Genomic DNA, 26,068 nt, shown 5'->3' with positions numbered 1-26,068 from the left:
CAAATAATGGTCAGTGTACATGCAGCTAATGTCACACTTGTGCAGGAAAAGTGAAGGGCTTCTTATCAGGCTTCACTGTATGCAAATGAAAGGAAAAATCGCTTTTTTATTGTTTTTTTTAACTGAAAAGCTCATACGAAGTTTATAATTATATTATCATTGGCTGGCCCGTGTGAAGTAATGTGTGTAAAAATACACTTTCAGATTGCAGATGACCTCTAGCTGACTCCTGGCTTTGTGATTGGTCTCATGCCATTCTCCGACCCGTGAAAAGTCGTGGCAATCCACTGTCAATCTGTCATATGTTAGATCATAGATGACTTTAACCCTCTATGGCATGGCGTTGCCCTCAGGCAACAAACCACATAGCTGTACCTCACATTGCTCCTTTATTTTATTTTTTGGGGGGCATGATTTTTGACATATTTTTGTCCAAAAAATAGTTCTTTTATGAATATAGTTTTTGTTTGATTTGTATTTCATTTCTCATAATCAGTGTAGACAATCTTGGTGTTCTAGACCAATGTTACCCTGAGGCAACAAACCCAAATCTGGTTCCAGGAGGTGTCAGAGTCCGATTTTATGATTGACATGTAATTAGGGACCACCAAGCTCCCAAAGAATGCAGGAAAATATTTCTTCCCCACAAAAATAAAAAGTCATGCCATAGAGGGTTAAACATGACGACAGATTGGAGTTCAAAGGCTGTATTGTGTAGGATTTTCTGATTTTCAATACAGTCCTTCCCACTGTAACTGGTAGAGTTCTTCTCCAGTCTGTTCTTTTCATTGTAGTCAAAGTGTTTAATAAGGTACTCCCGAACTCGCTCAAACATTAATCAACCTTGACATATTTTTTGTTATAAACTGGAGAGAACTTGAAGCCATTTATTGAGAACATGTGTTTGTCTTTATGATGCGGCACTGTACATTGTAATAGCGTTGGCACCCGCAATCTCAACAACTTTTTTTTTTGGACCGCAGACTTGTCGTTTCCTAATCACTCTGCTGTGTGTAGGCGGCACAAATGTGACTCTTCTTTGGATCCATATGGTTTAGGTCTGAAGAGTTTACAGTTACACTCTGCGGGCTTTTTCATCATATTTACTTCGAGAAATCATCTTTGATTTAGCACTTCATCTTTTACTGCACCCATCTGTCTGGATGCTTGAAAAACAACATTGCTCATTGGCTCTTCAAAATGTCAGCTATACTCACCAGCTGGCTTTAATAACTCAAGTCAGCGTGTATATGTCTGTCTCTGTCAGCCTTCCCATTCTTCCGTAACATTAGATCAAAATACAGAATTCGACTGTCAGTGTCGAACAACATGAGTTCCACATTATGTTTCCATCCATGTTTTATTCAGTAAAGTGTTCAGTACCATTTACTTTAATTAACACTTAGTTAACAGTTAAAAGGTACTACTTCTACTGTAAAAATAACCCACAAAAGTACTTGTTGTACTTGGTTTTGTGACTACTGAAGCTACATTCAGGAGAATACAGTTACTCCTCACAAATTGTATTATTTAGATTTTTTTAGTCTGCAGTTTAATTTTTCTGACATATAGCAAACATAAACCAATTTTAAGCTAGCTTTGCAAGTGGAGGGAGTAAGTCATGTGATGATGACTTACGGTTTGTGCGACCAGTTATCCATACAAGTCAAAAGCATAAACATGACACAAAAAAATCGCCTGTCGATTTCTGGGTTGACAGCCGATTTCATCAGGTAATATGTCACATTAAGAAAGTGACAATTTACATTTGAACCGGTGCGTTTTCTTAAACCTGACAAGATTATAAAAATTGGTCAACTGTAACTATGACAACCACCCATTTTGATTCTGTTTGTTCATCAAAGAAAATATGATGCAGAAATCACCAGAATCACAATAATTGCACAAAAAAGAAAACTACTTACTTATACATTTTAATAAAAAAGGGGAACCAAGGTTCAAACAACTTGTCCAACAACTGAATCCATACTTTGTACTTCTTCTTCAAATTGTCTTGGCTATCACTGTTACTGGTGTATTAAAACAAAAACCCTTAGAAAAAAACAATGCTTAACCTGGTGGGGGAGCAAGTAAAGCCTGGTGGCCCACCAGGCTTACAATTCACTGGGTAAAACCCAGTGAATTTTTATTTGTAAAAATCAAAATTGAAAACATGTATCCTTTCCCATTGCGCACTCCTTTGTGTCATATAAACTCCTTCCAAAAATACCTAGAATTTAATGGCTATAACTCAACCAAAACCAGAAAAAGCTCAGCGTGCAGCAAAGGAGAGGTAGGATGTGACCTTCTTGAAGTGACAGTTTTGTTAGAGGGACTGTAATGAGTGGTTTGGAGTAGGATCCGAACCACAACAGCCACGAGTGAGGGAGCAACAGAGAATGATGGGGGGTGGGTGGGTGGAGGGGCTACATGTGAGAGGTAACCACAGTGAACACAGAAGGCAACACGTTGCGGCCCAGTTTACTGGAGCAGATGAGCGAATGAGCAAGCAAGCGCGTGTCGTCCAGACACCCACTCTGCCTGGGCCGGTGTCCAAGGAGATTATAAAGACATTGTTACGTCTTTCTCTGTTCGCCTCTCAGTGCATTATGTTGTTTTTAACACCGTTTTAAGATGCATCCACGGCTGTGGTTTTTTTTACACGAGCTTTTGAAAAGGGATCCATCCCACTCACCATTACTATATAGCAACCAGACTTACGTCATCGCTTCAGAAGAGCAATGACGGCTCATTCTAATGTGCCCACCAAAGCTGATGTTGAGTTTGATATTCAGTAAAACAGGCAGGTCACTTAACTGATGGCGGCAGAACTCACATTGCACCGGTCAGACTTTGTTCAAAACATTGTTAGGGAATGTTTGAGGGATTTGATGTGTGAGTTAGGTCTTTTGACACAGCGGCGTGAAGAATTTGTCTGAAACAATGTCCCTAAGGGAAGAATCTCCCCTGTGTGACATCTGCATAGGCTGGCAGAAGGGATTTGCTTAGTGGTCAGCAATTTGTTCTTCATTTTCATAAAAAGTGCCAGACATATGCCTAATTTTCATGTCTGGCGTCATTTTTCCACACAGCAGCCCTAAATGATCCGTGACTTCCATGCTACAGAAATAGGCAGGAAAAGAAAGTGACAATGTTCAAGAAAAGAAGAGCACAATCAACATCCACTAGTTTAATCTCTTCAGTTATATAATCTCTGTTCTGCTGTTTCTTTAATGTTTAGTGTTATCTTCCTCATTTCAGCAGTTATAGAGTCCCTCTTCCATTTCAATCCCGGTCATTACTCGGTCTTCCTGCTCATGCGACGTAGCTAACAACGCCTCATATAATGCATGAATGCAAACACTTGCACACGCTGGAAGAGCTTTTTAACGTTTGCTCGTTCTCTGTGAGAAAGATCTCATGTTACAGCTTTCACACCTGATTCCGCAGCTTTCGCTTTACCTCCAATACGCACCGAACACGTTGCCATGGTGCCAGTAAAAGGCTGTGGTTTCCCTGGTGTGACATTTTGTTCAAAGACAACACGAGCTCTCCAAACTCTGTGCCTTTATTTCCTTTATGTCTTTGCTCTCACCGCTGTGCTCAGACTGAAGCCATATGTCTCCACAGGGGATCGCACCACTTCTTTAGTGGCTTTTAGAAACCGAAAAACAACACACTGTAATTTCTACCAAAAAAATTACAAAGTGGTGAAATGGCCACTGTAGATAGCTGTTTTTTTTGGGTGGGGGGGCTTACTTAAATGGCTTTGAGATGATGTAATGGCATTAAGACCAAAGTCTGGAAAACAACTCTGGCCTCCATCATGAATTTTTAGATCTAATTTTAGTTGCTGTGTCCTGCTTTTCCCTTTTTTCTCTGAGTAATTTTGTTACTGAGCCAAAAGTTGCATTCCATGTATGGTCGTTAGACGGGCCAACTCCTAGAGCATTAATGTTTGTTTTAGTCGCAAATGGTGTGTGAAATATGGTCACACTTGGGACAGTCTGTGGTGTCTACAGTCATACATTCTGCTTTTATCTGGAGATGTTCTGTTTTCACTCATGGGGCTATAAAAGGCCTGTTTACCTAAACCAGCTCTTACAAAACCAGAGGAACAGTCCTTGTTTTTAAAGTATCAGCGGATTAAAGCATTTTATTACTGTCATGTGTTTTATTTTATACTCTTGCTGGTTTTCTCTCTCTGCATGGTGCAAGGTAGGGAATGTAACTCAGAGTATGTCATAAAAACATGGCTAGGAATACAGATTCTCTCAAATAAGGGTTTCCCAATTTATCAAAATGAACTTACATTTTAATATCACCTTGTGCTATATCAGTATTAATGCTTTTAAGCTAATTGGGCTTTGCTGACACGGCTCTACACACCTCAAAGCAATAACTGAGCCCTTGAAATGCCTATTGAAATACTTGCGAGATACTTCTTCGTAGTGACTTCTTACACGTTTTTGTATGGTTTCTTAATATGTTCACAGTATCAGAAATGTGTGTTGTTTTATTTACGTTCAGCATAATAAGGAGAGGGACAGTAACTTTAATCAATTCCTAAAGACCATACATGTTAGAAGTGGTAGTCGTCTTTCTCTCCCAATAACTAGCAACAAACCTTTTTTTTTCTGTCAGCAATGTATTTGAAATTCAGTATTTTTAAGAGAATTCTAAGTAGTGTTTGGAAGATTCACTGTAATACAGACCACTACAAAAGATCTTTCCTGACAACAGCGATCACCAACTGTATAACTCTCTGAAGACTTCAGTTAATGAGTTACAACATTTAATTTCCCTTTGGGATTAATAAAGTATTTCTGAATTGAATTTGATTTGAATTGAATAAACTAAGGTTTAAGACCTAATATTGTTTTTTGGTTTGTCATTCATTAAGTAGGACAAACCAACTTAGTGAAGTTGGTTTGTCTTGCTTGCGAGATGCAAGCTCACATAATCAGAGTAGAAAGTACTTTAAGCAAGACACCCTGATACGTTGATACCAAGAAGACATTATAAATGTTAAAAATAAATAATAAAAAACAAGTAAAATGACAGAACTGAAGACTTTTATCATCCAGTTTTTGGTGAAAAAAGAGAAATGAGAAATAATGAAAATTGTACTAGTTTTAATTTATAATGTAATTAATTGATTTATTGTGACAGGTATAGCCATGTTTGGAAAAAAGCAGCCTACACACAATTTCTTCTTCTTTGGCAGTGTTACGGCAAACCATGTAATTCACACAAGGTGGATTGTCAATGTCCCTGCAGAGATTGCTATTAGCAAACTGTGCTGGGTCTAAAGAGTTGGGTTATGTAAGAGAACCAAGAGAGGTAAAAAGGACAAAACATTCAAGAGCTGTTTTGTTTCTCAGGTGGCAGAAACATAGGAGAGGGTTGTTCTATTACTGTTCGCTGATGCATTCCTCTTATGGGAGGATGCTTCAGTTACAGTTTGAAGGCATCCTGGAGCGGAACCAGTTATCATGTTAGGCATGAAATGACAGAGGAAGTTCAGAAATCAAGACAATACAAGATTTTTATGAGATTTGTCTAAAAAACACCTTTATTTTTTCTTTTCACAAGTAAAGGTTCAGTAAATCACAAATGAAATTTTAATTATTAGAATAAAATAGATAACAAATATCCTGTATCGGCCCTCAGGAGGAAAGTTCAGGTGCACCTGCATGCACCAAAAAGTAAAATTTAATAAATCAAAGTCAGAAATAAAACCCAGTACAGTGAAGGCAAAAAATAATACTGCAGTTACTACAAAGAGAATATTCAGATGGTAAGAAAAGTGCAACTAAGAGTAATTAAAAATGATCAGGTGATTATCTGATGCAGCCCAGACTCCTTGAATCGACTTTGACAGCATTTTAATTTAGCACCTGTAGGAAGCTATGAAGAGGATGCTACTCTCAGGATTGTTAGCGGCTAACTGTAGCTATGTTTCCATCCAGTTGTCATGCAAATTTTGAGCAAGCTTCTAAGATATCGCAAACAAGAAATGTGAATTACGCATGTCTCCATCTATTGATTTGGAGTAAATGAACCAGGCTACGCAAAGGGTGATTTCATCAGATGTTGACGTTGTTTATTACTTCCTGCAATAAACAGAAAATAGAGGTTGCAAACTAGCATGGAGTACACATCTGAGGAAAATGTAGAGAGTCGTCACCTCCATGCTGGAGGTTTGGACTTGATAAATTTGCTATGTCAGAAATTATTCAGTAAATGTGCTTCCATTTCCTCGTAATGAGATCATCTCTTTTCCAGCACAGACAAAAATTTTGCTTAAATGAACGTAAACCGAATTTTGTTGTTTCCATCAACCTTTCCTTTCTATTTCACTCTTCGTATTTTCAACTCGGTACCCAAAACGCTGCTACCACGTTTAGTATGGCGGATACTCTGATGAGCTGTCTGTATTAGCCGACTCCATCAACGCTACAGGCTACCCGGGCCGACAGAGTGTTGAGCTTAAAGCGCTTCCCTTTATGTCTGTAGACGTAATCTTCATCAGACAAAGACATGCTGACAGCACCAGGATGACACTTTTTTACAACCCAAGCAGTTACTCGGTGATAATTACTCTAAGTGAGCTCATTTAGTGGTTAAAGAGTAACAGTAACCTGAAACCATTTGCCCTCATGTCTTCTTTTCCTCCCAGTTCTCAACACTTATTTAAGTCAGGGCATTCTTGATTTCAGACATTTAAAATAGATACTTTTAAACTAATACAACACAGAAGAACCTTAATGATTTCTTTTTTACCTGTCCCACTCAACTAATCATTACTTATCAACATGATTTTTAAACTTGTTCAACTTCTTGGTTGTGTTCTGTTTTCCCTCAGGTCTAAGTGTGAGGTGGGAAAGGTAGTGGTCCTGCTGTAAGCCCAGAAGAAGACAGGTTTGTACACCAAACTAATATACCTCTGTCATTTCTTTTACCCTCAAAAGTTATTTTCATATTCACTTCTGAATAAGATTTTTTTTTTAAACTAACTGTTGAGAAGCAATAGAGTAACACTACAATTCTTCTGCTTACCAGTGCTCTGTAGTGACTCTGCAGTCACACACATGAAGTTGGTAGAAAGTCCCTAAGATGTTCTTTTCAATAGAACAACAATACATAACTCTCTAACATGTATGGAAGGGTTTCATGATCCTGATTGTTGTTAGAAGGTCCTGAGTTTGAATCTGGGCTCGGGGTCTTTCTGCATGGAGTTTACATATCCTCTCCAGTAGTCCAGCTGCTTCCACAGTCCAGATATAATAATTGGTCTTGCTACAGTCGGATCACCCAGGACAGATGTTGGTGCCAGGTGTAAACAGGATACAAGGCTCAGGGTCAGCAAGAAGGATATCAGTACTGTTAAACAATTTTAGAGTGATGACCCGATTCAGTTTCTGTATTTGAAGCGAGCATTATGGTGAAAACTGACTGGGTTTGTGCCTTTCTACTGACCCTACTGTCTTAAATAAAAACAACTGACATAATATAAACGCCAACACTAAATCCTGAGTTCAGCATCTGTCAAAATTCTCTGTCTCTTAAGCTATTTTTAGTAGGGTTGTTGTAAACAATTATTTTTATAATTGCGTAATCTATTTATTATTCTGACGATTAATCCAGTAATTTAATTTTTAAAAATTGCCCTGTTCTGTTGTAGCTACATAAGCCGGTAAAATACTGTAATACATGAAAGAAAAAATGCTAGTAAAAAAAAACCCAATTCAGTTCCTTTGTTTAGTAAGAAAACATTTTACTTCTTAAATTGCAAAACGCTTGAAACTTCACTTTTAGAAAAACTTTTTTCTTGAATTGTAAAAACAGATTTGAAATAAAATTAAAAACCAAACCTAACTAGAGGCCTTAGTAAACTCTGCCTTTTGTATTACAGTTGTCTTTCAGCCTCAAGTTTGAAGTATTGCTCTTCTTGAATAGCAAGTGCATGCTGTGCTTGCCAAAAAGTATTTCCATGAACATGCATAATCTGCCAGGTTCTGTATTAACAGTCTCAGATAAAAGTTAACATCTTTTGCAAAAGAAACAAAAACGACATCTGTTAGCAGCCACAAATGAGCTCGACGCATGTAGTGGATGTTTTCTGCCGCATCGAAGACGTGTTCTTGTGAAACGTCAGGTCCATTTTGTACAGTAGTATATGCACTGAGTTGTGCTGTCTTTCCTCTTTAGTTTAAAGTGATCCCACACTTTTGACACTTTTTGTCGCTTTCTTGGTGGAACTTCTTCTTGTCCCTCGCTGTCTCCCTCCATAGGTGGTAGTAGAACTTGGCATTCATCAACAGCGATGCACAGAGAACGGTGCGCATCACAAATAATCATCCAGCCGGAACAAGGCATACTAAATTGTAAAACATAATTTAACGTAGCCTTGAGGCAGATAATTTGCAATTTAATGTCCTGATCATATTTACAGATAATCAGATGATTATCTTTTTTTTATTGCGTCATTTTGTGTCACAAATAAAGTTTAAAGCTACAGATAAGTGTGAAGTTTGCTAAAGGTGTGTAATGGGCTCTCCGGCTGTTGGATGGTCTGCAGTGTAACTGTCCTGTTGACCTTGGGCATTGTTGTTTCCCATGACGCTGTTTGAGCCAGAGGAAGCCCAGTGTGATTTCCACTCAGTTCCCAGGCTCCCAGATCTCTCCAAACATAAACTGTTACTCACAGTCACACACACACACGCACACACTCATAAGTCAGAAACAAATATGTCTCTGTGTATGTGTCTGTTTATATTCCGAACATTAAAAGAGATAGATGGCTAGAACATCCTTTGCTCTTTGATGCCCATATGTTCTCGTAGCCGTAGCTCCACACATTGGGAGCAACTCACAGCTGCTGCTTGTCCGCTGCATGTAAAAAGGCCAGACTGACACTCACACATGAAGTCACTCAGGATATCTGTGAAGTCTCTGGCCAGACTGGATGAAGATTTTAAGTAAAAACATGACTGCTTCAGAGATGACGCACATCATTCACTCACCTGTTTGAATCAGTACAAATCAGTTATTTTTCACATCCCCACTTCTGGTCATTTAAAGGAATTTATGATTTTTAAGTGTTGTCTTTTTTGTAGACAACACTTGTACCTAAATATGTGAGATGTTAGCTCTGTGTGTTTATTTGCAGATGGAGCGGGTTGATTAAACACTTTTTAATACTTGTAATTAGGGGTGGGCTTTGAAGAATAACTATTTAAAGTACCTGTGTTGATATGAATTACAACAACATTTAATGTCCTTTTGGGATCAATAAAGTATTTTTTAATTTGAATTTAAATTTGAAGGGGCTCAAAGTTTGATCATGATATTTTGTGATAACAAACATGATGATGAGAGCCATTTGTTCCTTTTTTTTAGGTGACCTTATAGCTGTGACTGCATGACACAAGAATCATAAGCACACAAATTCTGCTCTCAAAAAACATTTCCATTTGTAACACATTGCATTTAATCATATTTTTACATTCCTTAATATTTATTGATACACATTTATTAAACAAACAATGAAGAAAAATTGTAAAAAAAAAAAAAAAAAAAATTATTAAAAAATAAAAAACTATCCTGACAGTTTTAGCATTTTTTAATCATCATTAAATTGGAATTCATCAAGAATGATAAGTCAAGATCTTACCATTTAATATGATAAATGATACAATGAATGCCAACCCTTACTTGTTATAATTATTATACATTTTATAGACAAAGATGAGGAACATTGGTGTGGCAGCTGAAATAATGTCAATCTCAAACTTTATCAGTACAACTTGTACTGTTACAGTTTTTGTTCTTTTTTTTCTTCAAATGTTACTTTGGATGTTTCCTCTGTTCAGTATTACAGCAGTGTCTGCTCACAGCGACACTATTTAAAACTTTTTAGTTGCTGTGTTGAAGTGTTACAATAGCTGAGAACCTCATTGTGAATTCAGTGCACCACTGGCACAACACGTCAGTGCATGCTTCTTGCAATGTAGCGTAATGTAACTTATAGATTTTTAACCCCTGACTTTAACGAGATGTCAGACCATTTCTGAGTCACATCTCACTGAGTGAACAAAGGTAGATCAGGTGTAAATCAGGTGTTACACACTGAGAACTGAGTATCTGCAGAGATTTGTAGGTTTTTCAAAAAGATTATTCAAAACGCTGGTATTTAAATCTTATTATGATGGAGCTGGTGCAGTAGTGTTTTCATACCTGATAGTTTAGTAGGCCAAAATTGCAACATTTGTTCCATTTTCAGCTGGTGCAGTTCGCTTTGACACTGCACTGTATCAAATGAACCAAACCCTTTAAGCAACCTGTTCCCCCTATAGCCTATCATGGCGCTGCACCAAGAACCACTGAAGGAAACCACAAGAAAACGTCTGAAGGAGACACTGAGTGTGTCTTCCTTCTTCAGAAAATGTGAACATAAATGGAGTGCCATCAGATTTTAGCGGTTGTAGGAATTCCTATTTTGTCTCTGGTAAAAGACCAGAATCTATTTTTCCCACCAGTACTAGACTCAGGCTTTTGCTTAGGCTATATTTACCCAGAATGCCCCTTGCTGTAGTCTGCTTCCTGCTTTTGGAGCAGTCTCTGGTCCCCTTCGCATTGAACCCTAACCAGAGTTCACTTCATCCGAACAGAGACCGAGGTTCTTTTGGTCCACATCAGAGTTCGAATAAGCATTCACACCTCCCCAAGCGAACTGGGCTTTCTAGGCAAACCGACCAGAGTTTGATTAAAGCAAACTGAACAGGGCTTGTGTGATGACTCTCATCATAGTTTATTTTATAATCTAATCTTTTTTTGACACATTTCTTACGTAATCTTTATCATACATATGCTACACTGACATCTTTTCCAAATTGAAACGTCCCAACTCTAAGACAGTAGAAGTAGCAGCTAAGCTGCTAGACATTTGACAAGGCAGCATCATCTGTCCATCCTCACCACCCCTGGATGTAGTCTTTAACACGCAGGGACAATGACTCTATTTCTGTCTGACCGTTATTGATAGCAGGTGTAGGAGTGTGTTTGCATGTGTGTTGCCGACTCTATATTTCTCTGTATTCTTTGCTTAGAAGTGCATGGGTAAGACAGAGCAGGGGACTGCGGGGTGACTCATAGGCGAGGCGATGATGCATCTCCCTTTGCTCCTGATTCTCAACCTGCTGCTCTCTGATAAGACGGAGACTGAGACTGTGGGCTCTGGTTAATCCTCTCACTGGATCCAGCCGGCCATCTGTCAAAAGGAAAAAGAAAAAGAAAATTTGAAGAGACAGACTGGTCATCAGTCTTTTCTTTTGCCTTCCGTTTATAGTTACTGAATCACTGGGGATGGAGTGGGCTGTAATGTTGTTGAATAACTCTTATGACAGTTTGCAGCTTGTGTAACAAACCTGGGGTTTTTTTCTCGTTATTTTTTTTCTCCAATTTTCTGTTTCTTCACTGTCTACCTTGTTAACTATTAACGGGATACATTCAAATGTTATGTAAATAATATTCTTCGCCCAATTCTGGATTCACATCAAAGGCTGACTCATCCTCATGAAATAGAATTACTGAACATGGCTGTCAGGAGATTAATGACACTGTTCAGTTTGTCCAAAGCTGAAAACCTTCACTAAAATCTAGTCAGATCAAACTTTGATCTAAATCTGACTTGTAAGATTTCATGACATGAGTCCTTGACTAATTAAAATGCCGCGCTATTTTTCATCAAAGTGAAATCTGTCAGGTGAAGTGCTATCTGCTTGCTGTCATCGTGTCATGTAGTTTGTTCAGGTTAGAGGATGTTGTTATCTTGAGCTCCAGGTATGAAGGTGAACACTTTAAGTTTGACACTATGTTGAACTTCTGTTTCAAACTCTTTATTTTGATGGCAGAATGAGTTGAATTGTGCATTGAAGGATCATCCAACAAAGCGCACAGCTGTTAAAATTTTAGATTTTTCCGTTTCTAAAGCTTTAGACGGTGACAAACCATTTCCAGAATTTGTTCCTACGTTAATGTGACATGCTGTATACAGTGGATCACATCAGGGAGTAATCAAAACCACCTGCAAATAGTTTGATTTGGCGAATTATTGATGAGTCCCCTCTAAAATAATTATAATTGCCTTTTTTAACAGTTCAAACACCAAATATACTGTAAAATGTATTAATACACAGTGGAAACCATTTTGGCACTTCCAACATCCACGGTCTTATCTACGCTATCAGCGAGAACATTCAGTCAGTGCCAAGGAAACTGAATGGTACCCCTTGATTGGCTGCTTTACAAACACCATAGTGCTGTAGGTTGTAAAGTAAAATGCCGCCTATGTATCTCAACTTCCCAAGCTGCATTTTCTGTCGAGTATTTTACATATGCTCCACAAAAAAATCAGTGAATGTGTATCTCTTCCATCAATAATTTGTAGTTATCTTCCATGAAAAATAACGAGTGCTGATTCGAGATTAGGCGGGGATTTACCGCCCAATCTCGGCTCATGAATAACCGAGATTCTGTTAGGAAGGAAATATATGTATAAAATGTACAGTTACCTTGATAGCACAAGTGTGCACAACCTTGCATAAACTGTGGGCCACTAGCAATGCTAGCTAGCTAGCTAAAGTTTCATCTACTTTGTAGCTTCCTAGTAATGCTAAGTTAGAGGGCTAGTTTACGAGTTCTTTTGTGTAATCTTTGCCAGTTGAAAATGAAAAAATACTTTAACTAACCTGGACTGAATAGTAATTTCCTAAACAGAAATCCTTTTAAGCACAGTTTGAAATTTATAAAACCTCTACTGTCTTTGTAAAAAAAAAAAAAAGAAAAAAGCATGAGTTCACATTTTCCCTCCTTTTTTTAGCTTCAGAGTGAGCTTTAAGTAAGACAAGCTGAATATAAAAACTAGTCAAAGTGCATCATTCTACACTGATTAGTTTTTGTCGTTTCTTAAATATGTCTTTATAAAAACAAAAGAAATGTGATTCTACTGAGTAATAATAGAAGCCAAATCTACGTTTTAATTATTTAGCAAAGAGAAACTTGCAGAGAAGGAACATTAAAGATTCAGTCAAGAGAAACAGTGATGCTTATTGTTTTAGTGGACTGAATACAAGTAGAACATCCACAGAAAGGAAAAGTAATGAAAGTTCACAGGACGTATTAGTCAGAAAGGCAATCATATCAAACAATATAATAAAATGGACAGCAGCATCAGACCCTTGCTGCTTTTTTGAAGATGATGGCACAGTTTCTGCCAGTAGGGGGCAAGTTTTGATGTTTCTGCTGATTGTGAACATCCCCAATTTTTGTAATATTTAACACATGGTTAGCATGTCGCTCACCATGCTGCAAGACAACATAGAAAATTGTATGTTGAAATTGAAAATAACCACAGAGAGAAGATTATCTGTAAATGCTGCATACACACCAAGAAAGCAACACGTTATGTCAAACCTTCTCACTACAGTTGTATAAAGACAATGTTTCCAACTGGTTTCTACTTTTTCTAATAGTAAATAAATAGTTGGACTTTCTTTGCAGTTACGAGAGAAGTCGATGGTAATTTGTTGCCCTGCAGCGGCATTTGAAGCCTGCAACGTATCACCTTATGCCCTTCAGATTTATGAATGGCCAGGAGTAGCTCAGCAGCAACTTGTGTTTGCAGGGTTATAACAGAAATATTTTGTGACCAATGCTTTGGTACTGCCTTTCTTCATCCTTTCTAAAGCCGTTTATTTATGATTTTCTTGAAAGGAAATTCCATTTATGTTCTTCCCCTGAACTTCTGTCAACCTACCGTATTTGTTTCTTTTAGTGCACTGTTTTTAAAGTTAGAAATCCATGTGTTGTTAAACTGGCTATAACATTACACAATACCGTAGAGCTCCAAGATGCTGTCGTCACTCGTGTTGGCACCCAGAGCGGTGTGTTGGATTAGCCCGTTCAGCGAGGCGCATCAGCTCGCCCACCCCTTGTGCTGCTGTTACATAACACACCAGGAGGGGATTTGTCTACTCATCCCAGTGATTTGTGAATTTAACCACTTCCACTGATGAAAGCTCTGAGATCAGCTGAGTTCAGCCTGCTGTTTGTGCCTTTTACTCCAGCTGCTGTAGGATAAAGCAGAGTGCAGTCACACAGATTCCTTTTGGCATTAAGCTGTGATATATTTGCAGCCATATGGTATGTGGGAGCTGAATGAAGTCCCTAGGCTACCAGCCAAGTTTCTGATGGTTTCTGAGTATATAACTGGCATCCACAGTAAAGTGCTACACATTTATTGTACAACACCAGGCTCCTCTTTGTTTTTTCTTTTGCAAATTATACTTGTGTGTGACGACAGAAATACTCTGGAGTTGATCCATCAGTTCCTTTTAATCACAGGGTCCAAACTCCAGTCTCCAACAGACAGTTGCCTACAACTTTCAGACGTCTCTCTGCTTTGACACACCTGAGTCAAATAATCAGGTCATTAGCAGGACTCTGGAGAACTTGACTGCATGCTGAGGTGGTAATTCAACTGTTTGATTCAGGTGTGTTAAACCAAAACACATCTAAAATATTGCAGGACTCCAGCCCTCGAAGCCTGGAGTTTGACTTCCCTGCTCTTAATGTTGGGCGACTCTTCAGTGTTTGGGGTTCTTCAGACACTGTAATGTTATGAGACATGATGGCTTCAGGCAAAGTTTTGTTGAGTAAAATTGTGGTTAAGACATTAAGTTTTGGTTGAGTAAAGCATACTGTCTCACTGTGCCTTATATCTTCCCGTCGATGCTGGAATATTGAAATACTTGACATCGTTCAGTCTAAATGTAAAGAAATGAAGAAGATTTTGTGAAACTGTCTCAACTTTGAAGTATGTGATCAAGATTCCCACATTCATATTGTTCTTCTGGATCAGGAATTGACACTTTTTATTCTCACCACCACATCACTGCCTCGCTTTATTTTTTTGTCATATTTTATGATTAGTTGACCCATCTTGGGATGAAGATTCAGTGCTCCATAAGTGCCCCTTACTGGTGGGATGATTATTTAGTCAGTATCACTTTCATTTTCAAGTAGGGAAGCACCCACTATATCGATATCCAATATAAATATTACTGTTATGGCTGGAAACCAATACTTACCTATATTGTATGTAATATATATAAGTCGTTATCCTTTTGACAATGACGTGACCACTCTGCTGACTTCACCACTGCTTTTTTGTTTCAGTTAAATTACCCACAATCCCTTGCTGCATCACTGTCACATGGCCAACATGTGACAGTGGTCCCCAATATCTGGGGGACTAAGAAATATCTGAGACACAGCTGGGTACAGTGCTGCAGTTTGAGCCAAAGTACAGCACTGCCATAACTGTGCTGCTCAAATTGTGTCAATTTTATCTTTTGCAAAGTCTTGTTTTCCATTTAAAAGGATCTTGGTATGAATTAGTTCAAAACCTGCTAACTGAAATGAAATTCTATGCCATATACCAAAGAACTAGTTAGGAGAAAACTAAGCAAACAAAAAATAACATCCTTAGGTATAAGTATTGAATTTATTATGAGTAAAACAATATTCCTATTACTGTCTTTGTATGTCCTCTGTCTTGGATAATTCCTTCCTGTTCCTGTCAACTTTACACAATAGACAGTCTGGTTAAAGTCTGTTTGCTCAGCTTCTCTTGCGTTTATTGCATGGTAGTAATGCAGCAGTGCCCCACAAAATACTAATAAACCAGCATACATGCTTGCATGTCTAGGAAGTGACCACGATTGGCACATTCGATAATTGTTTACTTGGAATCTAAGCTTTCTTAGACTTAGTTAATCAGAAAAGCTGTTTACATGGCAGCGATTTATTTGGATTAAGGCCTAATTGAGTTTATGTCAGGATACTAATGTGCAAAGCAAGCACGGACCTGAAGGTTTCCCTTCTGTGGAGAGGACGGAGGTCTGCCGATGCTAAGCAGAGAACAGGACTGGGTTAAGTAGAATGAAAGATGAGAGCAGACGCTATGGACCTCTGGTGGCTGCAGAGAGGTTCAACAATACATTCACAATAAAAGGACAGATCGAATCTAACTCTAGCATATGTACATGTGTGAGTGTGTGTGAGAACCATGTTTTTATATACCTGTGGGGATCTATTTCTATTGTGGGGACATTTTCTTGGTCCCCATAAGGGGAAATTTTGTTTTTGGGTTAGGGGTTAGGTTTAGGGTTAAGAGGTGAATTAACTTTTGGTTAGGATTAGGTATGTGATGGATAGGGTTAGGGCTAGGCTGTAGAAAATGAATGGAAGTCAATGGAAAATCCCCACAAGATACAAAAACAGGACTGTATGTGTGTGTGTGTGTGTGTCAGTTGATTATTCTGCTGCTCAGATCCTGTTGCCCTGTTGTTGCCTTTTCGTCCCTGGTAGCTGTTTATCCAGTTTATGATTTGTTGCATCCTAATCCCTGAAATCCAGATGTAGGGAACATAATCCCAGCTTTCTACTACAAATGTTGCTTTTTTAAATTTCAATCTGACTTCCCAGCATCAATCAAGTGTGACCGATAGAGTCTTGCAACTCATCCAGCATCGGCTGCATTCCTTGTTACTATTTGATCTGGCTTCAATGGTTATTTTTATTCCATCCTTTTATCATTCCTTCATCTGATTTTAGTAACACTGCAGTCAGAAGTGGAGTTATTTAGGTTACAAACCCTCAGCCATTGTGCATCGATTGTTTTTCTTAGCATCCAGAGGAAGAACTTCCAATGGATTTTGCCTTGGAAGGAAAGTTGTTTTCACTTCCGCCCTTGCTGCTACTTCCTGAGAGTTTTGAGGAAGGAATTCCTTCTTGTGCCTGTTACCCACCCTACATCCTAAAACACATGCAGACGCTAAAACACACACACGACTCCATGGAAGTGCTTTGTATATAATCTATGTGGATTGCTTCAACATTGCTTCATTTTTCTCCAGTCTACGAGCTTTAGTTATCCACTACTTCCTCTCCATTAACAAAATAGGTTAAACAAATAAATGAGAATGCGATCTATATCTGACTTTTCATGACAAACTGAAAAGGCCAAATTTCAATCTTTTAACCCAAAGAAAATCGGATACGCAGCCAATAGTTTTCAAAGCGTTTGCAGTCTGAACTGCTATGAAGCATTTTCGACGTTTATGTCATTGACGTGAGACATTCGTCAGAATTCTGCGCCCGAAGAAGCCAGACGCTGTAAATCTGGATGTAAACATTGGCTGAAAATTACATTTCTGAAGTTATGAAAGAAGTCTGTGTCAGTGAAGCACATCACCACTCTTCGCCATGAATTCGCATCCTAACAAACTTCTCTACAGAAGCTGCAGCCAATGCTTCACAAAAGACCTCTGCTACTAGGTGTGATTTAGTTTTTTTATTAACTTCCTTCCTCTTGTGTCAATACTTGTGTAAACAATGCACAGCTGTGAGACGTCTACATTCTTCTTCTGCGCATGCGGGTCACTTTGGGGCCATAAACTGTTCACACAGAAGTCTGGTTGCAGTCATGTTCAATTAATAGTATGAACGACCACGCAAAAAAAAAAAAAAAAGGATTTCAGCTAAAAAAAAATCTCGAGTTGAGATGTAGACATTTAACTGACTCAGTATGTGTGCAAATGGCAAATAAAGATAAGAAAAATGGTGGAGACGTTGTTATTTCAGAAGACACAAACGTTAGTTTAAAAAATAGTGTGTCAAACTGATAACCTACCTGAGCATCATTTCACTTTCTGTCATCATCCCTCTCTGCTTTGTGCCTACAGCTGTCTTCCTTGCGTCTGATTGGCTCCTCAGCGGGATCTTTCTAATCATTTTTATTGTAGCTGCAGACATTATTAAATGACTGATCCTCTCTCTCTGTCAATTTCCTCCACTACTCTGCATCTTCTCTCTGATTCGCCCACTCCAGCGTACCCTTACTCACCCCACTCCACCAGTGGGGGTGGGGGGGGTGGTTGCTTTCTCCAGGCTAGTCCTAATTCCCCCGCCCCACCCACTGCCGACCCTGGGCCCCACTTTGTCCCATTCAACAGGCCGACAGATGCTGCTGGAATGAATGGAAGCAGACGAAAGCTGTTGGTGCTCGCTGCTTCGGTGGGTGTAGGAGGGGACGCGGAGGGTCTCTGAAGTATGGGCAGTGGGGGTAAAACATGACCAGTCTCACAAAGGAATAAAAGCCCCAGACAGACCATAGCAACGCAGAGCGCTGGGTTAGCTCAGGTAAATGACACATTTTCACATCTGATTGCATTCAATAAATGCCATTGAGCTGAACATTTTCCAGTTTAGTTACTGATCTTGTCGTGGAGCTCAGCAAACGATGGGAAGCTTAAACAATGAAATAAAATAAAAGGACAGATCTCTGAAGATCTGTCCTCGTATCTCAGATAACCTGTTGAAATCATTGAGGTGCAGTGTGCCCTGTTGCCACAGCAACATGGGCTTCTGCTTTTCTGTCTTTTCCCTCTGTCTCTCTCTCTCTCCCGTCTACTTTAAAACACCCTCCCAACACACATACACACACACCCCTACACGTCCACATACTAGAGCGCGGTCATGTGACGACGCTGACGTCAGACCGGGGAGGCAGGCTGAGAAACGAGTTAGTTTGTGGGCTTTGAATAAACCTCCAGCTCAGTCTGGGAGTCTGTCAGTAACCGTTAGCTCTGCTTCAGTCGCCCAGTCAGTCGCTCCTTCTCGCCTCCCCCACCTCGGGTGTGCTGTCCCCCTCCCTCCTCCTCTTTTTCATTGTTTGCTCCAGCGCTGTCCGCTGTTCTCGCCTGTTGCTTCTTCTGCTCCTCCTGCTGCTGCTGTTGCCGCAAACTGAGTCTTTAGTGAAATTCCTGTGTGATGGGCTGCTGAACAGCTTTTGGTCGGCTACAAAGTGAGGTAAGAACCTATATTTTGTCTCCGTGTGTTGGATTATGTGTGCGTTAGTAGCCTGGGTCTGCCTGGGTACAGAAGGGGTTCATTGGTTGTGTCAGTCGGATACTTGTGTAGAAGGGAAGTTGTGAATTGTGAAACTCCTTTTGTTTTGTTTTTTCAGTCAGCCCTTCACGTTCTTAGCTAAGCCTGACATTTGAGTGATCGCAGAAAACGCTGTGTGATGTGTGTGTCGGGGGCGGGGGGGCCTTCAAGGAGACCCCCACCCTTCCGTCAGCGTTCCTTCACATCAACAAACATAGCTACATCTGTTTTCAAACCCCCAACAGGAAGTGAGTGCATCACAGAGGAGAGGAGGAAGGAGAGAGTGAACATTAGGAGGACTGTGCGGGTGTCGTGATGTGTGTAGCGCCACATGGCTTCTCCTCCCCGAGCGTTGCTAATGTTAGAGGCAGCAGTGTGGGCTGGGAGCTGCTGGCGCTGACTGCCAGAGAGTCGGAATGGGGGCTTGGGGGGTGCAGAACAGCTGCCACCTGCCCCCTGCGATGAGGTGGGAAAGCCTCAGCCGCTTCAAAAACACGCATGCATTTGGATTCCTTGCAATCTCACACTTATCTGAGATTTTTATTATTTTTTTTCCAACAAATATGTCGGGGAAAAAACATTTTTACAGAAATATTTGAGGGAATTTTCCTGCTTCTTCCCCCCTGGTTATCATAGCTGGTATCAAAATAATGCCAAGGTTTCAAAACTCCCTCCTATGGTTTAATCTTCTCTTTTTATTGCGATACCAGAGAAAGTCATGGAGTTATCCTAGACAATTTGCTGTCAAGGCAGCAAATTTCACTGGACGATACATTATCCCAAAAGTTTTTGCAGTAAACAGTAATATTGTTTTTTTTTTTTTCAAGTAATATAATAACATTATAATGCAAGAACACATTCTCAAAGATTAATGAGCTTTAAATTCTAATGAACATTTAACACTAGAACTGGAAGACTTTGAAATACCCAAATAAATAAACAAAACAGAAACAACAAATAAAATGAATTATGAAGTCTCGTAGACAAAGTTATCCTTCAAAAAAGGATATAGCTGAGATCAAAGCACCAGACTAAAGACTTTTACCATCCGGTTTTTAGTAGGAAGAGAGAGAAAAGCGAAAACCGCTAAATAATGTAGATGGCAATTTTCAAGCTTGCTTTAATTTATCATGCCATTAATTGATTTATTGCTTATTTCGACAGGCCTACTCATAGATTCATCCAGCCGTATGAAGCAGAAATTAATTCTACAGCACCCCTCCCCCACGTGTTGCTGCACTAGTCGGCTATCTGAAAGGAAAGACAAATACTGCTGTTTGAAAATATTTCGGATCACAAAAATATATGTCATGATTCAAAGGCTAAACTAGTACCCTCCACAGTCGACCTCATGTAGCCGTTTTCAGACTGCACAGAGCAGCCTGGACTGATTTTGTGTGGCCCACGACTCCAATTCAACATTGCCCCTCCACCTCAGCACAAGTGGTTAATGCAAATGGAGACTTCTTTTTTTTTTTCAGGGCAAAATTATCACAGACAAATTAAAATCTTACAATATAAAGTGTTGGCTACAACACAAAGCATCCATTTTTTGTCATTTTTTATTTTCTCTTATGGGGGCCACATCTACCCAGCAGGCTTTCCTGCACCCTGATCTGCGTTTCATGAATTTATTAAACTGGGCAATATTCATTTCAATAAAAGTGATCTTGATTTTAATCACTCAGAATTGACAAAACAGATGTTTTGTTTTCAGCTGAGACCTATTATTATTTTACACAATAGTGTTATGTTATTTTATCTCCAGTTGGGAATATGTTGCATTTGTGTTTCACATTGTTTTACAGTTAGTTTTGCAGTTTATATAATGTTGTTTACTGCAATGAACTGGTGACCTGTCCAGGGTGGACACACAAAAAAATGGTATTGGCTAAAATCAAAATCGATAGGTCAAGCTTTTTAAAGATCGGTGGTCAGCCAGCAAGCTACCTAGCATAAATGAATTACTTGGGCTTATATTCGGCTCAGATAGACCGAAGGGGTACGATAATCTGTAGAATAAATCATTTCTGGTGTGTTTTTTCCACCTTCTCTGTCGCTGCTTTTCTTCAGCTCCGAGACATCTCTTCATCTGCTCCTCTGCTGCTCAGCAGAGCCTCCCTCCTCTTACTTAATGATGTGGAGACCTGCCAGTGGCATGTAACAGCTCTCTGTGACACAATCTGAAGTCTTAAAGCCGCAGATATCTGCCAGCCCATCTAATTAAATGTCCACTGCTGTTGAGAAGATAAAGACAAAAAAATTAGCATTTGTTGATTACATCAGGATTTATGGCTTGGATTTAAGAGAAATGTCATGGTGACATAATACCCTGCATGGTGCATTTGTCAGTGAAACGTACCAGATTAGATAACGGTCTGGCAAAAAAAAAACAACCCCGTAGAGTTAAAGAAGCTCTTTCAGCTTAAGAGGAAAGGTTTAATCTTTGGTGTTTTGCAAAGGAATACAATTAATAGAACCAATCAGTGCTTTGTAAAATTCTTTCAGGCTAAAGTTTGAAATGCACTTTCAAGGCTTTGTAGATGAGTAAGTGCAGTAATGGAAAAGATTTCAAGATTTCTTGAGGGGTTTTTTTTTTTCTTCTTTTATGTAACACTTAAAATAATAGAAATAAAATACATCAGCTCATGAAACAAATTTTAATTTTAGTCAAAGACAACCCGTATGAAAGCAAACAGCAGGTTTGAAATGTTAATTCCGTTTATAGAGGGGGGGGAAAAGCCATGTGAAAGTAATGCTGACCTGTGGGAAAAAGGCTTAACAAACCTGACAATAACCGGTTGCTCCAAACTTTGGCAACAACATCTGCCATCCAGGCTGGGAGATAACAGCCAATGAATCTCACTATGGGAGGACGCTGGCCCACTATTCTAAACACAGCGGTTTTGATTCTGCCACATCTTAAAGTTTTTCACACCACAGTATCTAAATCTGATGCCTGTCAAGACTTTGACTAGGCTGCTCTAAAGCTTTTATTGGTTTTTGGGTTGTTTCCTTTTTTTTAAAGCTATTCAGACGTACACTTACTGGTGTGCCTCAGATCATTATCCTGCTGCATAACCCGAGTGTGTGAGAGCTGGGAGTTCTCCTTCTGGTTTTATTTCTAAGGAGGAAAGCACTCTGTGACCATCACCCTAGCAGCATCATGTTTGAGCGTGAACATAATTTATTTTATTTTATTTTATTTTTTTCCTGAAACGGGTGTGTTGGTTTTATGGCACTTTCCCTTATGTCTGCCCACAGTATTATTTTGATCAATATTTTTCCAAACATTGATCATTTAAATATATGTTTTGTTTGTATTTCCTTCTAATTCACGTAAAGAACTTTGAGATGTGTTTTCAGATCTCTCAGCCTACGTCTGTTCTAAAGATGTCTTGATTCAAGTTGTGGCTGCTGAAAACAAAATGTGGTAAATCCAACCTCAACGTTCATAATTATTTTCGAACAGCTACATTTTCAGACTGGACTATGTTTGTTTTGGTAGAGTTTTACTTTAAAGAATGAAACCTACATTTTGTTGTTTTGCCTGTTATTAAATTTACTTTGAGAATGTGAAACGTCTCAAAATGACAAGCCACTGTAGGTTTTACAAGGCGCTTATGTTGTGGAACAAACACTCCATGAATGGTGCAAGATGCAGGATCACAATGTAGGCAGAATGTTCACTGTTGTTCTAAGATCATTAGGGTTGGGCGGTATCCCATGGTCACCAGCATAGTTTTGAATAGCATCATTAAAAATTCAGAATTTAATGCCGGATGTGAAGCTGAAATAGTTCAACTTACTTACTATTTGATTTTCTTCTCCAGTTTGTTTTCTTGGTATGCTAGTTTATCTCAAGCAGCATGCACTGCAGTGATTCTAGCATACATTTTCACACTGCCACTTCTCAGAAATACAGTACAGACCAAACGTTTGGACACACCTTCTAATTCAATGGGTTTTCTTTATTTTCATGACTATTTATAAGGCAAGAAATCCCACTTATTAACCTGACAGGGCACACCTATGAAGTGAAAACCATTTCAGGTGACGACCTCTTGAAGCTCATCAAGAAAATGCAGAGTGTGTGCAAAGCAGTAATCACAGCAAAAGGTTGCTACTTTGAAGAAACTAGAATATAAGGGCTATTTTCAGTTGTTTTACACTTTTTTGTTTAGTGCATATTTCCACATGTGTTATTCATAGTTTTGATGCCTTCAGTGTGAATCTACAATGTCAATAGTCATGAAAATAAAGGAAACTCATTGAATTAAAAGGTGTGTCCAAACTTTTGGTCTGTACTGTACATAAAATGAAATAAAAAGAAAATGACTTAAAAGCCTCTCTAATGACAAAACTTTTGTGAGTTGTGTTTGTCAGATCCATCAAAACAAAATCATTTTTATCACCCTCACCACTTTGTAAGAGAGCTTGACAGAGGTTCAAAAGAAAAAGGAAGAAGCGAGCTGCAGTGCACCAAAAGAAACACGAAACTAGAGGAGAGGTGAAGCTTACTAGTGATTTTTTTTTTTTTTTTTACCGTCATTGGAGCCTGTGATCTATGAAGATGGCAGGGAGCAGAAGCTTGTTTTTCATTATGCACACTACAATCAAATCTGATCTTCAGCTGGGAGATTTTTGTAGCATTTAGATGAGCAGAACGATGCTGCACTGGTTTTTAACTCTACAAAAGAAGTCAGACTTATGCAGTTATTCAAGATTAAAAAGTGGTGGAGCATGTAGACTTTGGCAGAATGAGCCGAAGCCAAACACGTTGGTGAGCTGACTGTGAAACTTATCGGCTCAGTGTTGCATGGAATAATGTTTGATGTCAACATTGTTTCCCTCCGGGCACTTTACTGTGCGACACCAAGTATGCGTAAGCGGCGGTGAAAATTGACATTTGTGTGGACGTGACCGGAAGACGCTTGCTATGAAGAGACCTCTGTGGAATGAAGTTCGCTCAAGTATGTGGGAATCGACATATGTGACATTTGATTTGTTGAATTCAACCTGAACTTATTTTAGTTTGGACAACTTTGTGTCTGGTTTCACTCAATGCACCTTGGAGTTAAAAAGGCCATGAAAATCTTTGTTGAAGAGCAGCTGGTGAAGAACTAAGCTTGACTGATATCTTGGCTCTACACCAGACGTTGATTGGTCGAATACATTCCCTTCACAGCCTTGTCAGATGACTCGGGTTAGTGGAAGCCAACTTCACGGGGCAAGGGAGTGATGTAGTGATGACCTGTGGGTTGTGTCACCGGTCAGCCGCAGAATGTACAGGTGTAGGCAAGCCTCAGAAATCATTTCAAAGCAGAAGAGTAAAATGGTGAGCTTTCCGATTTGAATTTCGTCCAGAGGTGTACTGACCCTTTGCAACTCCGTCACCTGGTCACGGTGAATCGTCAGATTGCTGAACTTCAGAGACGGGAGTGTTGAACAGAGCAACAAGGATTGTTTTCCCAATTTGTTTTTGCCAGTAAAGCCACAGCTTCTACTTATTCAAATCAAACTTATTGTCTGTGGTAGTAGTAGACTTAGTTGGGCTCACAGACAGCAGTATTTACAAAAGTTGGACATGCCTGTGAAAATGACCCATATCTGCTTCATCTTTGTTGATTTGATCTAATCTGCCTGAATTCATGCCACATGATTTGTATCAATATGTCATTAAACAGCGTTTCCTCTTACACCAGAGCAGACTTAAAAGTGCACAAAAGTCTAGATGCCTCCCAGTTTTTTTTGTACATGGTAGGCTACATGATAATGCGGCATTTTCTCCATGGTTACTACTGATTAGATGCATTCCTTCTCCATAATGAAATATTTGATTGCATCTTACTAAGATTATTTCTGAAGCATATGAATCTGAATCTTTTTACCTAGTAACAACCCCAGTATACACCAAGGGCTGCCGGTCCTTATCAAGCAGATTTCATCCATAGGGCTGATGATACGTGACACCTCTTGCCACATTCAGAGGTTTGTTTCTGCACAAGTTTTGTTTTGTCTGTTTTTAATCTCTAAACTTTAAAAAAGATTAACTAGTAATCTGCTAACCAGTCACATGAGATTTGGTTTTTCAGAAGGCAACAAGTACAGTGTATAAAATATTGAGTAGATTTTGTATTTCAGAACCTAACTCTATCCCATAAGACTAAAACATTGTTGAGTGTATTTAAAAATATACATATATATTATAAAAATTTGATTAAAAAAAATTTATCTGTTCAATTATAGTTGTAAACAGTATAACAATAATCCAAAAATTAATTACTCTACAAACAGCCTTAAAAGTAAAAAAAAAAAAAGTAATAATAATCATTTTAAAAATCAGAAAGTAAAGAGTTAAAAAAAGCTACTTCTACTTTGCTGCACCACCCGGGATTGAAAGTAAATAAAAATGCTTTAGCAGACATCTGAGTTATGTAATAATTCATTGTTATTTGTTTAACTGTTTTCTATGCCGTTGCCTTTTTTAATCTGCTCTAAAGTTATTAGGACCTGAACTTTGCACAGAGATCATCCCCATCACCTCACTATGTGTGTGCGGGTGCGTGTGTGTGGGTGTGTGTTTGGGTGTGTGTGTAGGGGTGTGTGTGGGTGTGTGTGTGGGGGGGTGTGTGTGTGTGTGGTAACAGATGGGCAAGCATTGTTGACTCTGGCTTTATACATATACATATTGCTGAGTGTGTTTCTCATCTGTCATTATGAGTGCAAAAGCTATCTTTTTGGCCTGGGGAGTCACCTTGTGTGCGTGTGTGTGTGTGTTGTGCGTTAGTTCTCGATTGATTTAAGGTTGTTATGTCATGGAAAAAGTCAGCACCTTTGCCTCCCGATGTTCCAGCAGAGGAGCCCACACACTAACAGTGATATCTGAGTGATGCGTTTATAGCTGCATCGGTTTAAAGAGCCTGGCCAAACACACACACACACACACCCACACACCCCCACAAGCTGAGCTGAGCCATATGAACGATTTTTCTCAAACATCTCGTTTGGTACAACAGGGAGTCTCTTGTAACGCTGGTGGAAAGTTAAC

At 39.1% G+C, this 26,068-nt stretch overlaps 1 protein-coding gene across 6 annotated transcripts in view; it reads left to right on the top strand.

Moving 5' to 3' along the window:
* Positions 1-26,068, top strand: part of ncalda (neurocalcin delta a) — a 71,416-nt gene that overhangs the window by 10,320 nt on the left and 35,028 nt on the right. For 4 of the 6 annotated variants that reach the window (XM_032557935.1, XM_032557933.1, XM_032557934.1 and 1 more), the window contains one exon: positions 6,869-6,924. The gene's annotated coding sequence lies outside the window, so the exon portion shown is untranslated. Of the gene's footprint in view, positions 1-6,868; positions 6,925-18,632; positions 18,940-26,068 lie in introns of those variants that run through there. The other 2 variants (XM_032557936.1, XM_032557931.1) reach the window with 2 other exon arrangements.

The sequence above is a fragment of the Xiphophorus hellerii genome, chromosome 3 (genome assembly GCF_003331165.1).
Source record: "Xiphophorus hellerii strain 12219 chromosome 3, Xiphophorus_hellerii-4.1, whole genome shotgun sequence".
Taxonomy (NCBI): Eukaryota; Metazoa; Chordata; class Actinopteri; order Cyprinodontiformes; family Poeciliidae; genus Xiphophorus; species Xiphophorus hellerii.
The sequence above is the reverse complement of the archived record's forward strand: the minus strand, read 5'-3'. Positions and strand labels throughout refer to the sequence as shown.